The sequence below is a fragment of the Pan troglodytes genome, chromosome 4, assembly GCF_028858775.2.
Source record: "Pan troglodytes isolate AG18354 chromosome 4, NHGRI_mPanTro3-v2.0_pri, whole genome shotgun sequence".
In the NCBI taxonomy this organism is placed as follows: domain Eukaryota; kingdom Metazoa; phylum Chordata; class Mammalia; order Primates; family Hominidae; genus Pan; species Pan troglodytes.
The window spans coordinates 160,685,190-160,700,157 of NC_072402.2; the positions used below are offsets into that span (position 1 = coordinate 160,685,190).

At 36.6% G+C, this 14,968-nt stretch overlaps 1 long non-coding RNA gene across 2 annotated transcripts in view; it reads right to left on the reverse strand.

Annotated features, from left to right (window-relative positions):
* The window catches only part of LOC104006625 (uncharacterized), a 645,150-nt gene that overhangs the window by 211,065 nt on the left and 419,117 nt on the right, over positions 1–14,968 (reverse strand). The window contains exons 3-5 of one of the 2 annotated variants that reach the window (XR_010157401.1): positions 4,557–4,948; positions 4,365–4,451; positions 2,450–2,543 (exon numbers count right to left, since the gene is read on the reverse strand). This is a non-coding gene — a long non-coding RNA (uncharacterized LOC104006625). Of the gene's footprint in view, positions 1–2,449; positions 2,544–4,364; positions 4,452–4,556; positions 4,949–14,968 lie in introns of those variants that run through there. The other variant, XR_010157400.1, reaches the window with a different exon arrangement.

Consider the following 14,968-nt stretch of genomic DNA (forward strand, 5'->3'; position numbering starts at 1 on the left):
TGCAATTCTTATTGGCTACACAGCTATTATTTTCACTTACACTCCAATCCTTGTGACCCTGGTCATCTCACAAACTTTGTTCTATTTTATACCTGGCCTAATATAAGTCTCTATGTTTCCTACCTGATCTTTGTCAACATTTGAGTCAGAACTTTTGGTCTGGAATTATAACTTCCATTGGTTTCTTCTCATTGTGTTTCTCAGAAATGCAACTTTTCAGAAAATACAAATTAAACACGACTGGGATGTTGTGGATGACACACCTAGCTTGCTATTAAAAATTGTTTTCTTTCACTATGAAAACACAAGTTCCAAGAGTTTTAAACACAGTGCTAGAAACAATTATAATCTCCACCCCCAACCTTTGCTTTCTTTCTCTGTGATATTTGGCACAGTATTCTTATAGTTGTCATTAGCATCAGTATTTTCACTGGTCATGAAATGAGCTGTAGAGCACCCTCACAATGAAGCCAAGGGAACGTAATGCCAATTTTTGTTCTGTGATCAATTTGAAATGGCTTGCTGTTTGGGTCCTGACTGAGACAGATTAACAACATCTTACTGCAAAATGCTATTGATCAATCTACTGTTTAAAAAAAATTACCATAGAAATGTGTTATTTCTGATATCTCATCTCCCTTTATTTAACTTTATAGTCTAACATTATTTTCATAAATAGACACCCTTTTCCAGCAATGTCAAAGCACACAATACCACAGGGATTTTATTAAAATGCATTTAACAGTGGTAAACATGCCAACAGAACACTTAGCTTCATAAAGAAAAAAACATTAAAAGAAAAAAAGAATAAAATCTGGACCTAATTTTCATACACAAATATCATCTTCAAGATAGTTTTTTTTCCAGTTTTTATAGCTTATGTCATGAGAAATATATCAAAACTATTATTTGACATGTAAAAAAGAAACCCGGTTGTATCTTACTCATCTTAATCTATATAGCAAGAATTTTTAACGTGGGAAGCTCAAGCCACCCAGAAGACCATGTATGGAATTCAGGAAGTCCAGGAACTTGAATGAATACAATTAGATCCCCTTTTCCCACTAACCTGTAACTGGTTTAGCCATTCCTTAAGCTATGAATGTAGGCAAGAGACCATAGTACTGTTAAAATCTGTGGTTCTCATCAGAAGAAATCACAATTTTCATATTATTAATACATTAAAGTTGTGCAAATAGTTCAATATATTATTTATGTCCACCACTATGTCAAAATTATAGTAATAATTAGGTAATCATAGATTCGATTACTAAATGTGTTGAAGAAGTGTATATATTACCATGTCACAAGTTTGTTTCATTATATTTGTGAAATGTTTTTAAATATAGGTTTTCTTTAATCTTAGGTATTTTATGCCCTCAATAACTTTATTTAGAAAGGGGGGTCTACAGGTTTCACCAGGTGCCAAAGGGGTCCATGGTACAAGTATTCTTAATAACCTCTGCTCACCGGAAATATATTTACTAGCAGAAAATTCTTGTTGAACATCTTAAGATAGAAAAAATTCAGCATCACATCTAGCAGAATGAAATTTGATGAGTCACTGACTGAAAACTTTGTGTGGGCAGCCTTAAGGAAAACTAAAATAAGCAACATTCGAGGCCACTCTCTTTCTCCTCCTTCTGAGCTAAATACCCTTATTCTGCCTTGTGCTGAAGTTATCCAGTGTGCTCTCGGAAAGCAAATGGTTTCCTCTCCTTTCCTGGCAGTTCTCAAACGTTAAGACTTTTGTCTATACTCTATTAAACAAGGTCTGTGCTAAAAGGAACTGGTAAGTGTGTTAATTATCAATGCCTCATTGTAAAACGTGAGTAAAAATAGAGAAGACACCATCTATAATCTTGAGTCCAGAAACTCAAGTGTCTCTACTTACCTGAATTTTCAAAAATTCTAGAAAGGGTCAAGTTCACAAATATCTCCAATTGTGCTACATTTTAGAGCCTAATTTTCAGGTTTCAGGATCTAATAATCCTTCAGGGGTTTCATCAGACCCCGACAAAATTACCTTCCACCTCTACCACACAACTAAAGATATTTTAGGTTTAATTTTTCTCCTCCTCCTTCTAATAGATCACCCAGATCAAAAGGAGCAGGTATCAAGTATGCACGAACGCAGCTCAAAACACTTTATTCAACCACATTCCCAAAGGAAACAGCAGTGATAAATCTTTAGTAATAAATGAAAGTTTGACTAAGCCATACAAATATTTAAGGTTGGTTAATTTCGTGCCAGCCACCGTGGCCATACGGTTAACCCAGCATTGAAGTAAACTTAGATTTTGTATGTAATCTAGGCCATATGTACAGGAGATTGAAATTAGTAAGGCAAGGTCCACTGCAGGTTCCTTATTAGTCCCTTCTCACACTGCTAATAAAGATATACCCAGGACTGGGTAATTTATAAAGGAAAATGGTTTAATTGACTCACAGTTCAGCATGGCTCAGGAGGCCTCAGGAAACTTAACAATCATGGCAGAGGGGGAAGCAAACATCCTTCTTCTCATGGCAGCAGCAAGAAGCGCCTAGCAAAAGGAGGAAAAGCCCCTTATAGAACCATCAGATCTCGCGAAAACTAACTCACTTCACAAGAACAGGATGGGGGAAACTGCCCCCACGATCTATTTATTTCCACCTGGTCCCTCCCACAACACGTGGGGATTATGGGAACTACAATTCAAGATGAGATTTGAGTGGGAACACAGCCAAACCATATTAAGTTGGATTAGGTGTCTTAGTTGATTCCTGCTGTTACAATAAAATACCATAGACTGGGTAATTTATAAATGGTAGAAATTTATTTTTCACAGTTCTAGAGGCTGAGAAGTCTAAGACTGTGGCACCAGCAAATTCACTGGCCGGCGAGGGCCTTTGATAGTGTCTTCTATGTGTCCTCACATGGCACAAGGGCAAAAGGGACAAACTTGCTCTCTCCCGTCCTTTTTTAAGGGCACTAATCCCATCCACCCTCACAGCCTAATCACCTCCTATGGACCCCACCTTTTAATATTATCACCTTGGGGGTTAAGTTTCCATGTATGAATTCAAACATGCATTCAAACCACAGTTCAAGGGAAATGAATTCATCTCCTTTGCTGAATTTGAACATAATAAAAATCACAATAAATTTTTTATTCTTCATACCTACAAGAGACTCTCTGAAAGACAAGTGTGGACCAGTATTCCAAAGTCCAGATGTTTTCTAAAGCTTAATGTATCTGTATATGTATTCAATATAACTTAGTTGATCCCATTTCATGTTCCTTTTCATAGATTTGGATATGTGAATTAACATATATTCACTCCTGGTGAGACTAGCAGCATATGATATAAAATATCACAAAATAGCAAATGGTTAAGCCAAGTTCTTTTTTCTTTCTCCATTCCTGTATAATCTAGGGCACCCAGTTGATGGGGCAAAAGGAAAATTTTAAGATGAAGTTTTAAGTTGAAATTGGATAGGTTAAAAAAAATGTATTCACATTTTTCTGCCTACCTCAAGGGAAATGTACTAACTGAGGATCACATTGAAATGGAGGTGTGTTCAGACACTTCCTGAGTTTTTATATTTAACTTCCTTTAGACTCAAAGCAAGAACACAGGGAGCCCACCTCCATTTCACATCCTGTTAGCACATTTTATAGGGGAGGGAAGAGATGATTGAATAGTTAGAATCTGTACAGTTCTAATTATGTGGGATGCTGAAATAAGATTAGCAAGAATTGAAATGCTGAAAAGCAAACAATATCCACAGAAATGGGGTTAAGGAAAGTCTTGGCATTATTTAAGAGGATAAATCTCTTTCCAACTAGCATATTATAACAAGAATATTTAAGTTTAGTACATACTATAGAGCAAACTGAGGCTGTCTCTCTTTTGTTAAGGTATAGATCTTTAACCTTTTTTGAACTGAAGAACTTCAGGGGTGAAAAACAAGCACCCCTGAAGGGCGAGGGTTCACACATGTTCTAGAATAATGAGCAGTTAATAACTGCAATGTCATCTGTAGGAGAAATATGTCACTATTCCATTTAGACACATTCAGGGCCCCTCTGCTTGCAGATCACCTCACTTTGAAGTTTTAAATACATCCAGTATTAACATATGATAAAGGAAATCATGGATTAGATAAACCCAAACATTTTAACAGATATATAAATACCGATGTGAACAGTATCATCTTTGAACAATACAATTAATATGACTGACTTCCATAAAAAATTTATTCACTTGGCTCTTTGACACAGTACCTGCTTTTACCCTCCCCAAATATTATTGAACTGCCAAGTTGTATTTGGCTAAAAGCTTTGGGCTATTTAAATGAAATTACACTTAAAACTACTTACAAGGTCAGAGGACATCTTCTCAGATTTTGGCAAGATCTTTGCCATTTGTTCAATTAACGCACTGATGATCTGAAAGTAAATCTTGTGCTGGGGAGAGAAAGTTACATAATGTCCATCTATGTGACAAGCATCTGAACTGGTATTCACTAAGTCTGAGAATCTAGTCAAAGTTATGATGAATACAGGGCTTACCTGGTGAGAAGGGGGTGGTGGCTTAAGAAATCAACAACTTTAGGTCGGCTGAATCCATCGGTAGATCAGATATTCATATAACACAGTACTCTCAGCTTTCCCAAGAGCAGAGTCAGGACTGGGCTCAGTGGCTCATGCCTGTAATCCCAGAAATTTGGGAGGCCAAGGTGGGTAAATCACTTGAGGCCAGTAGTTTGAGACCAGTCTGGCTAACATAGGGAAAGCCCGTCTCTACTAAAAACACAAAAAGTTAGCCAGGTGTGGTGGTGCAAGGCTGTAATCCTAGCTACTTGGGAGGCTGAGGCAGGAGAATCACTTGAACCTGGGAGGTAGAGGTTGCAGCGAGCCAAGACTGCGCCATTGCACTCCAGCCGGGCTGACAGAGTGGGATTCTGTTTCAAGAAAAAAAAAAAAAAAAGTTGAATTGAGTCTGAGAGTTGATGCCTTCTTATATTTTGCATGTTGCTTGCTTGCTGCACCCAGCCCTGCAGGAATTTTAAGCATTTTGATACTTTCAGTCACATTTGATGTTAGGGTGGATATGATACAGGAAGGCAGTATTTTCCAAAATGTAGTTTAAGGTCCACTTAAATCAGGAGTATCTGAAAAACCTGGAAAAACTGGGATTTCTATATCTTTTACTCAGAGACTGAGGCTTGATTAATCTGCATTTATACCATCTATTTTGGGTGATTCCAGTGCATTTTAAAGTAGATCCTCCAGTATTTTCTGCATAACTGGATGATTGATTGAGCGAATAAACAGAATGTAAGTGGAGACTCCGGCAGTTGTTTAAAAATGATCTTGTACTGGCTGGGTGCGGTGGCTCACACCTGTAATCCCAGCACTTTGAGAGGCCAAGGCGGGCAAATCACGAGGTCAGGAGATTGAGACCACCCTGGCTAACACAGTGAAACCCCATCTCTACTAAAAATACAAAAACAAAATCAGCTGGGCGTAATGACAGGCACCTGTGGTCCCAGCTACTCGGGAGGGTGAGGCAGGAGAATGGCGTGAACCTGGGAGATGGAGCTTGCGGTGAGCCGAGATCATGCCACTGCACTCTAGCCTGGGTGACAGAGCAAGACTCTGTCACAAAAAAAAAAAAAAAATTATCTTGTACTCCGCATTTTTCTTGAACTAAGAAAGAAACTAACTGGAAAGAAGAATGTCTGCATATGAATTTACTCATTCATGCAACTTACCATGTTGCTTTTTCTAATAGAATATATTCTAATAACTTCAAATAATTTTACATAGAAACATTGAGTTTATTCTGAAGTATTTAATGGTAGGTAACTGCAAATACAGGCAGGTAAAGTAAAAATAAATAATTGAGTTTCTTAAACTTTTCTGAATTTACAGTTCTTAATTTTTGGTCCCCAATATTTTACTAACTCATTCATCCAGAACGCTACTAAGTTAGCACAATATATACTCTTAAAACAGAATATCTTTAAAGATGTCCCCTAAAACAGGAGCAAAAACAAAATACAAGTTTTATACTATTCCACAGAAAACATGGGATTCACATATTCCCTTGAGGGAAAGGTTATCTTTTCAAAAGGTTATCTTTTGAATCAACCTAAACAGAAGAAATACTTCTATTTAAGAAGCTGGAATAATGATAAGAACTGCTGTTAGACTTCTAATTGTAGAAACACCTAAATTTCTAATTTACAAGTTGTCCTGTTCCTGCTATGAAAGGATGTTTTATACTTTTCAGTCTTGAATTCATGTTTGTTTCTTATGTAATATACAGCTCTCTTGGATCCAGCAAAGCCTTACTTGATAGATACTCTGTTATCCCATTTATTGCAGCAATGATTATGATATGAAGATGCATTTTGGTGCTAACAAAATCATATTGTAGGCTCAATAGCTAAAGAGGCAGAACAGAATGGCCCACCAAGGTACAGTTTTTGAGAAAATACTGCAGTAGAATCATCAGCTAGGGAAAAAGAGATTGTTTATGTGTTAGTTGAACATTGATTATAGTACTTTGGGGGATTATTGAATGGTGTTTTGGAATTTGAGGGTTTTATGAATATGGCAAAAGCTTTTTTGCCTCTTCTAGGAACAAAAAACCTACTTTTAGGGTACAGATTCTAAGAAAGGATGAATATTCTGTCTTTCATACCCAATTACTAGCACCAGGTCTCAGTCTCACAAGATTTGACTCTTTTCCTACAAGTAAAATGAGAAGACAAATGAGGTGATCAAAATGTAGACTGATGTGATCAAGAAAGTAGAGATTGCGGACCGGGCACAATGGCTCACACCTGTAATCCCAGCACTTTGGGAGGCCGAGGCGGGCAGATCACAAGGTCAGGAGATCGAGACCATCCTGGCTAACACAGCGAAACTCCGTATCTAGTAAAAATACAAAAAATTAGCTGGGCGTGTTGGTGGGCACCTGTAGTCCCAGCTACTCAGGAGGCTGAGGCAGGAGCATTGCTTGAACCTGGGGAGGCGGAGGTTACAGTGAGCTGAGATCGTGCCACTGCACTCCAGCCCAGGCAACAGAGTGAGACTCCGTCTAAAAAAAAAAAAAAAAAAAAAAAAAAAAAGTAGAGAATGCAAACACGATAAACTACAAACAATGGAAATATGAGTTTAATGTACACAAGAAATAAGGAAATATTACTGGGAACATTAATAAAATAGGCTTCTGATTCTTTGAGGGTATTCCTCTAGCTAGCCTCTTTGGTAAGGTTAAAATATGAAACAATGTTTTCCAAAGTGATGCATTGGACAATTTGTACAAAAATCAGTCAGAGAACTTGTTTAAAGCAATTTCATCAGAAATGCATTCCTCTCTATCTCTCAACTCTGCTCTATTATGTTGGCATCATCTTCAGGCAGGTTCTCTTTTGAGATATTTATAGGCAGCTCCAAGTTTCCAGGCTCCTCACAGCTAGCAAAACATGAGCTCTTCTGTTCCAGACTTTACTAAGATTATATCCTATTGGCTTGTGTCACATCGCTGATTCCTGAACCAGTCATTGTGGAAACATGAAATAGGCTGTTTGACCAGTCCTGGGTCATTTGCCTAACTATGGTGACAAAACATCTGGTGAGTTCATTTAAACCTTAAGAACTAAGAATATAGGACAGGTGGTTGCCCTTTGAAATCAAGCTATAGCTACCAACAAATGAAATAAAAGCTACTAGCCTGACAAAAACCAAGCCTTCTATGGGATACTTTATATATGCTCATGTATTTATGGTATAAATGAAAGTAAAGCTCCCAGGAAGGACTCTTAAAATTCTTAATGATGCTCATCATTTTTGTCCTTGCTCTGTCTTTCTTTGTCTCATATATTTCCACACCAGACTGACTCTCATTCTTTTCCCTATATAGCTTAGTCTTCCCTCCATCTGCCCATGGAGTAAAGATGTTTTCCTGGAAAGCAGACTAAGAACATACAACAAACTGTTAAGGATGTCATGTGAGTTTGGAATTGCATTCAGCTGCTAAAGCAGAGACCTGCAATAACAATTGCTTGAGCAAGATAAAGTTTTATTTTATTTTATTTTATTTTATTTTATTTCATTAAGGAAATCCAGAAGAGCTAGGCGGACCAAAGCTGGCATAGAAAATCTCACCCCAGGCCCTTTCCATCTTCCTGTCCCACCATCATTAACACATGACTTTCGTTTTCAAGTTTGAATTCCTAAACTCAACCAAAAAAAGGCAGAAGCAGCTCCAGTTATCACATCACCATTATAGGAAGGAAGAACAGAAGAGTGGGAGGATAAACAGGAAACATCTCTGTGCCAAGGTGATTCCTTTATAAAATTTTCATGGAGTCCTTACCAAACGACTTCTGCTTACATTACATTAGTGATTTTTATTTGCAGAAGAGGCTGGGACTTGCAGTTTTGTTTTGTGTAGATCATGCTACTTCCCTACCCCATTTCCACAATTCAAGCAACTGTTACTAAGGAAGAAATGGAGAACAACAACTGTTACTAAGGAAGAAATGGAGAAATGGACAACTTTTTTACCACAGTGGTGATATTAGTGATATCAGTGATGGAATTATGGAAGACCTCTCCCATATTATATATTTCTGCAATGTTTGAATTTTCACAGTATTTTGATAAACATGAAGACAAATAAAGACAGGGAATCTGTGGAATACAATGTAGGTTACGTCTACAATAGGGGTGTCACAATACTGGAATACAGATTATATTATCACATGTTGACCATATGCTGGCTATTCTTCCATTATTCCCTTTTTATCTATTCTTATTGCCTTCTCTAGTACCCACTAAAAAACATATTTAAGCTCAATTCTTTCATTATTCATTATTGTGACCAGTATATAACAAACATCTGACTATCATTATTTAGAGGTAATGCATGAAGGTTAAAAAATGGTGTGTAGGCGAAAAGCACAAGTTTTCAAATCAGTAAACATATTAATATTGATTAACATACTGTGTTACTCTGGCAGGTCACTTTACCATTCTGCTCCTCAGAGACATCCCTTCTAAAAATAAACGAGGTATTCTGTATTACTGATTAGGCAGTGTTTTTTTTTTTCAATTTAAATCTATCACAGTCCCCAAGGAAAGCTAGTAATATGTGGATTCTAGAGCCTCATCATCAAAAACTTTCATCCAGTAGTCTGCGGTGAGCTAATGAATCTGCATTTTTGCCAAGCAATGGCAGGTGATTTTTGAGAAAGGTATCAGAGGATTATATCTTGAAAACACTAGTAAGATATCTTCAAATTCTTTCAACTTAATGAGACACACAGAATTTGTCTTTTTGTGTGTGTGTTTTGTTTTGGTTTGGTTTTTTGCAACAAGGTCTCACTCTGTCACCCAGGCTGAAGTGCAGTGGCATGATCATGGCTCACTGAAGCCTTGACCTCCCCACTCAATCAATCCTCCCACCTCAGCCTCCTAAGTAGCTGAAACTACAGGCACACAACACCACACTTGGCTAATTTTTGTATTTTTCACAGAAATGGGGTCTCACTATGTTGCCGAGGCCAGTCTTGAATTCCTGAACTCAAGAGATCCAACCGCCTTGGCCTCCCAAAGTGATGGATTACAGATACGAGTCAGTGCACCCGGCCAAGAATTTGATTTCTGCTTATAAAATATTTTAATTTTTAAAGCCAGTGCATGAAGCAAAACTTTCATACCTATAGCTAAATTGGACATGAAGATATCTTCTCTCAATAAGTCCAATGAAATCAATTTTTCTTCCAACATTGGAATTTTCCTCTTTCTCTCCCTCTTTTTCTCTTTTCTTCCCTTTCTCATTCTCTTGCTCCAGCTGAATCTGCGAAAGCTAAATGTCTACATGACGAGATTCACCTGTCTTGTCCATGCGTTCTTTAGATTCTGCAATGTTAAAACTCAAACTATAGAGCAATTCATTATTTTTAAAGAAACTTTCCAGGAAAAATGTTGATGAGGCCTCTCACAAGTTAAAATGAAAATCAATTTGGTTTTAATCTCATCCAGCTTTGATTGGACAATAAACATTTGGGAGTAATTTAATGAATAAAAGTGCTCATATTTTAGAAGGTAATGGTACCATAAAATAGAGCCACTAAACTGCAAATAGACAACATGTATTGCCAATTTCTCCAAGGGGAAAGGTTTATTAACCCACGTTCCAGACAGAATGGTAACACTGTCTTGTAATTGGAAGCTCTGCCCTTTAGGTCTTTGCTACCAAATAACCTGAAGAAGCCACTCTTTTGTATAACAACACGAGTACCTTAGTTCCCCAACCAGCTATTAATTTCACTTCATTGGATCTTAAAGCACATTTTTAACCTGAGTCCACTAAATTAGTCATGTGGGGTTTTTTGCTCAATGGAAGCAAAAGAAATTCTTATTAATTTGAGGGAATAGTGGAACATAACAAAATATGGTTAAACAGCCATTCTCTTGACATAAACATCCATTTAATGAAGAACAAAATGTAGACTCATTCATTTAGTTCTAACAGTCCCTGTAGTCCCAATTGCTATATTCAGTAATGCTTTCCAGACTGTTCCTAGTTCTTCTACATTTGCCTTTTTTTCAACTTATTTTAATTGGAAAGTTGCTAACATCACCCATTTTTACTATGGTAAATTGGATATCCACAGAAATGATGTCATTTTAAAAGCAAGAGAGGCACAGGAAAGCATACTCTTCCTGAGACTTCTACTGGGCAGTGCATCCTTGCAATGATAGTGCCGTGGCAAGAAAATATTTTAAATTTTTGTTTATTTGTAGTTTGTAGTTTGTTTTTTACTGCTATCCTAGCATTGATTCCTTCTTTTTTTAGTTAAAAGTCCCTGATTCTTCTTTGTATATAAATATAGTGGGACAATCAGTCAAGGTCCCCCACAACTTCTGGCCAAGGGTGGGCAGGAGGCCAGATGTTCTCTTCCTGGAACTTCAATCTTAAGCAGAAGGACTCACAGATAAAAAGAAACTTGGACTCACTCATCTACCAGTAGTGCCCTATTAAAAGTCATCTATTTTTATAATAATTGTACTATGAAGACACATGCACAAGTATGTTTACTGCAGCACTATTTACAATAGCAAAGACTTGGAGCCAACACAAATGCCCATCAATGATGGACTGGATAAAGAAAAAGTGGCACATATATACAATGGAATTCTATGCAGCTATAAAAAAGAACGAGTTCATGTCCTTTGCAGGGACATGGATGAAGCTGGAAGCCATCATTCTCAGCAAATAAATACAGGAACAGAAATCCAAACACCACATGTTCTCACTCATAAGTGGGAGTTGAACAATGAGAACACATGGACACAGGGAGGGGAACATCACACACTGGGGTCTGTCAGTGGGTGGGGGGCAAGGGGAGGGAGAACATTAGGACAAATACCTAATGCATTCAGGGCTTAAAATCTAGATGGTGGGTTGATAGGTGCAGTAAACCACCATGGCACATGTATACCTATGCAACAAACCTGCACATTCTGCACATATATCCCAGAAATTAAAGTAAAAGTTTTTTAAGTCCATTTTTAACTGAATTTCCAGAGTGATTTTGGTCATTTCTAAACTTTACATCTTTATATTTCTGTTCAATTCTCTGGACTATTCCATATCCTTCCAACAAATCTCTGCTTTGCTTAGGCTTATCAGAGCCAGTTTGTTTTGTTTTGCTTTGTTTTGTTTTGTTTTGCTTGCAACTAAAGAACCATACTGATATGAAAAGTAAAGGCAAAATGTTATAACAGCAAAAGTCCCCAAAGTCCTTTTACCTCCCTTAGTGCTTCTAAAGCAAATGATGGAAAGGTAATCCTCCTTGATTCTTGAAAGAAAAGCGTAGGTTTTCTCTGCAGAAAAAGTATACATATCTCTAAACACTTAACACTCAGAGCTTCTGTGCTGCAGGTTCATGTCTTGCCACACAGATAATTTTAATGAATTGATTTTAGAAGATGTCTTATGCATAGAAGGAAAATTAAACTTTGAACAAATCTGCTGCTGTTTCTGAATTAGAATTTCTCATTTTTGCATAAGGGAATGTTCATGCTGAAAAGAATTAGGTATCCTGACCTCAGAATCACAATGAGAAATAAGAGAAGAAAAGATTCTCAGTGGAAATAACTTCCCTCTAACTCAGGTAGCTTCGATCTTTACCACTCTTTATTGTCACTTTTGGCACTTTGTAGAGACAGGAACATAAGTCTTTTCCCTAAATGGTTCTTGTCTTTGCTCTTCTGCCTCTATCAGCTCAAGATAATAATTATTGGGAAATTAAAAGTGGCATTGGTTGAAGGTTACATCCTTTGAGAAAGTGGAGTCAGAAATTCTTTCTTGCTTAGTGTATCAAAATGTTTGGGCAGTATTACCAAAGAATAAGAAGGAGCCACCCACGAAGAGCAGAGGATAATATTTAGAGAAAAAAAAATAGAATGTTAGCCACATAAATTTATATTGTTTCCCTTTACGACACATTCTTTCTTCCAACCTTCAATTTCATGCACTTACAATAAAAATTATTTGCAGTTTATCTCTACAGAAAGAAATTAATTGAAAGCTCAAAATAGTCTGTAAAGATTGTCATTTATCAATGTTCTGAAGGGCTTTTAAAGCATCTAACAACAAAAGTGGTTTCTTTGGTAAATAAAGAGGTCTTTAATGGTATTTGATAGTAATGACTTACATTTTACTTACTTAGCTGCACATTTGATTACCCATATCCAAACATGAAATTGGTATTATTTCTTTCACCATATCTCAAAGACTTGAAATAGGATATAAAGTGAGAAATGTCAAGGGGCAAAATATAAATAAATGAGCAATAAACTGCTTTCCTGTAAAAGGACCTTAGGTATGCTCCATGGAAGAAATAAAGAAATGGAATCAATTTGAATTATGCACAGGCGAGAAAATAATGGTTGCTTTCTTTTGCATTTTGGAAGTGTAGCATCATGTAGTCAAGCACTTCTTGTTTTATTTTTAAATGATGAACTATTTTCACATAGAAAATAGCATATTTAACGTTTAAATTTGTTAAGTGTGTAGCTTAAAGAATGACAAAACAATGACCTGGCACCTGGAAACCAGCTTAAGGAATAGATCCTTACAGATACCTTCTGAAGGCCTCTTCATGCTTCTACCTGACCATAATGCCTCCCTACTCCTGAAGGGTAACCGCTATACTAAATTCCTTTAATCATCATTTGCTTTTCCTTAGTCTTGTCTACAAATCGATGTGTCCCTAAGTCAACAACCTGTCCAGGCATGTTTTTAAGGTTTAGATAAATGGGCAAATCATCAGGTCATTTTTTCTTCAGTACTATGTTTTTGAGATCTATCTATGTTTCACCACTAAATAGGAAAACAGTGCATGCATAAACTAAAATTAATTTTTTTCCATTTTCCAATTGATTGACATTAGGGTTGTTTCTTTTTTGAGTTGTTTCCTCTATTGAGAGAAATGCTGCTATATATATGCATATATTTTCACTTAGACATGTGGAAGACTTTCTCCAGGATACATGTTTGGGTCTAGAATTTTGGATTCTTAAGGTACATGCATCTACCTTTTTGACTAGATAATATCACCTTGCTTTCTCAAGTGGTTATATACTTTCACCATGCGAGTATGAGTTCCTGTTGTTCCACATCCTTGCCAACAACTTTACCACTGTGGTAACTGTAAAATGATGTCATATTTAGGTTATAATTTACATCCTTCTGCTTTCTATTGATATTGGGCTTTAAAAATATACTTACTGGATATTTATATTTCCTTTTCTGTGAAATGCTTGTTATAATTTGATTATTTATTTGTCCTTTTATTGATTTCTACGACTCTTTTGTATGGTCTGGATACTATTCCTATGTCAGTAATAAGTATTATAAAAATCTCTTGGGTTTTGGTTTATATTTTCATAATTTATGGTATCTTTTGAAAAATGTAAATTCTTGTAATCCCAGCATTTTGGGAGGCCAAGGCAGGTGGATCACGAGGTCAGGAGTCGAGACCAGCCTGGCCAACGTGGTGAAACCCCGTCTCTACTAAAGATACAAAAAATTAGCCAGGCTTGGTGGTGAACGCCTGTAATACCAGCTACTCAGGAGGCTGAGGCAGGAAAATCGCTTGAAGTCAAGAGGCGGCGGTTGCACTGAGCCGAGATCACGCCATTGCACTCCAGCCTGGGTGACAAGGAAAGACTCTGTCTCAAAAAAAATGTAAATTCTTACTTTTAATATAAAGTTATTTTCTCCTTTATGATTTCAGATTTTGTGCCTTGTTTGAGAATATAATAGAGATATTTTTCTCTTAAAACATAAAAGTATATTTTTCCTATTTAATATCACTGAGAGCTGATATTTATGTGTGTATAAGTGTGGAGATGAAGGAGGATTCAATTTTACATCTTTCCATGTTAACAAGCATGTATCTTAGAACTCTTTATTGCTAAGCTCATCTTTTCTCCAGTTATCTCTATAGCACCTTTGTATATGTTGTTTTCATATATATGTATATGTATAAAATATTTGGCTATATGATAAATTTCTAGGATTTCTAGAGGTTATAATTAAATTTTTAGGATTCCTAACATTCTATGCATTGGATTTTTTGTGTGTGCCTGCTGTTGCCTCTACCTGGAAGCTCTTTGCTTGACTCACTTCTCCCCCATGTTGGGTCTTTGCTCAAACTGGACTTTCATGACAATTTTAACCTAAAGTATTTCCCAGTGTCTCAATGCTTTTTTTTTAATCCCTATCACATTTTATTTTTTATATCCTTTGCCACTTCTTTATGTTTATATTCACTTCTTTGTTTACTGACTCTATCCTCCACTAGAATGTAGAACCATGAGATCTGAAACCTTGTCTTTTTCATTTCTGCATCTTCAGTGTCTTTGGAATAATACTTGGAAGACAGTAGGCA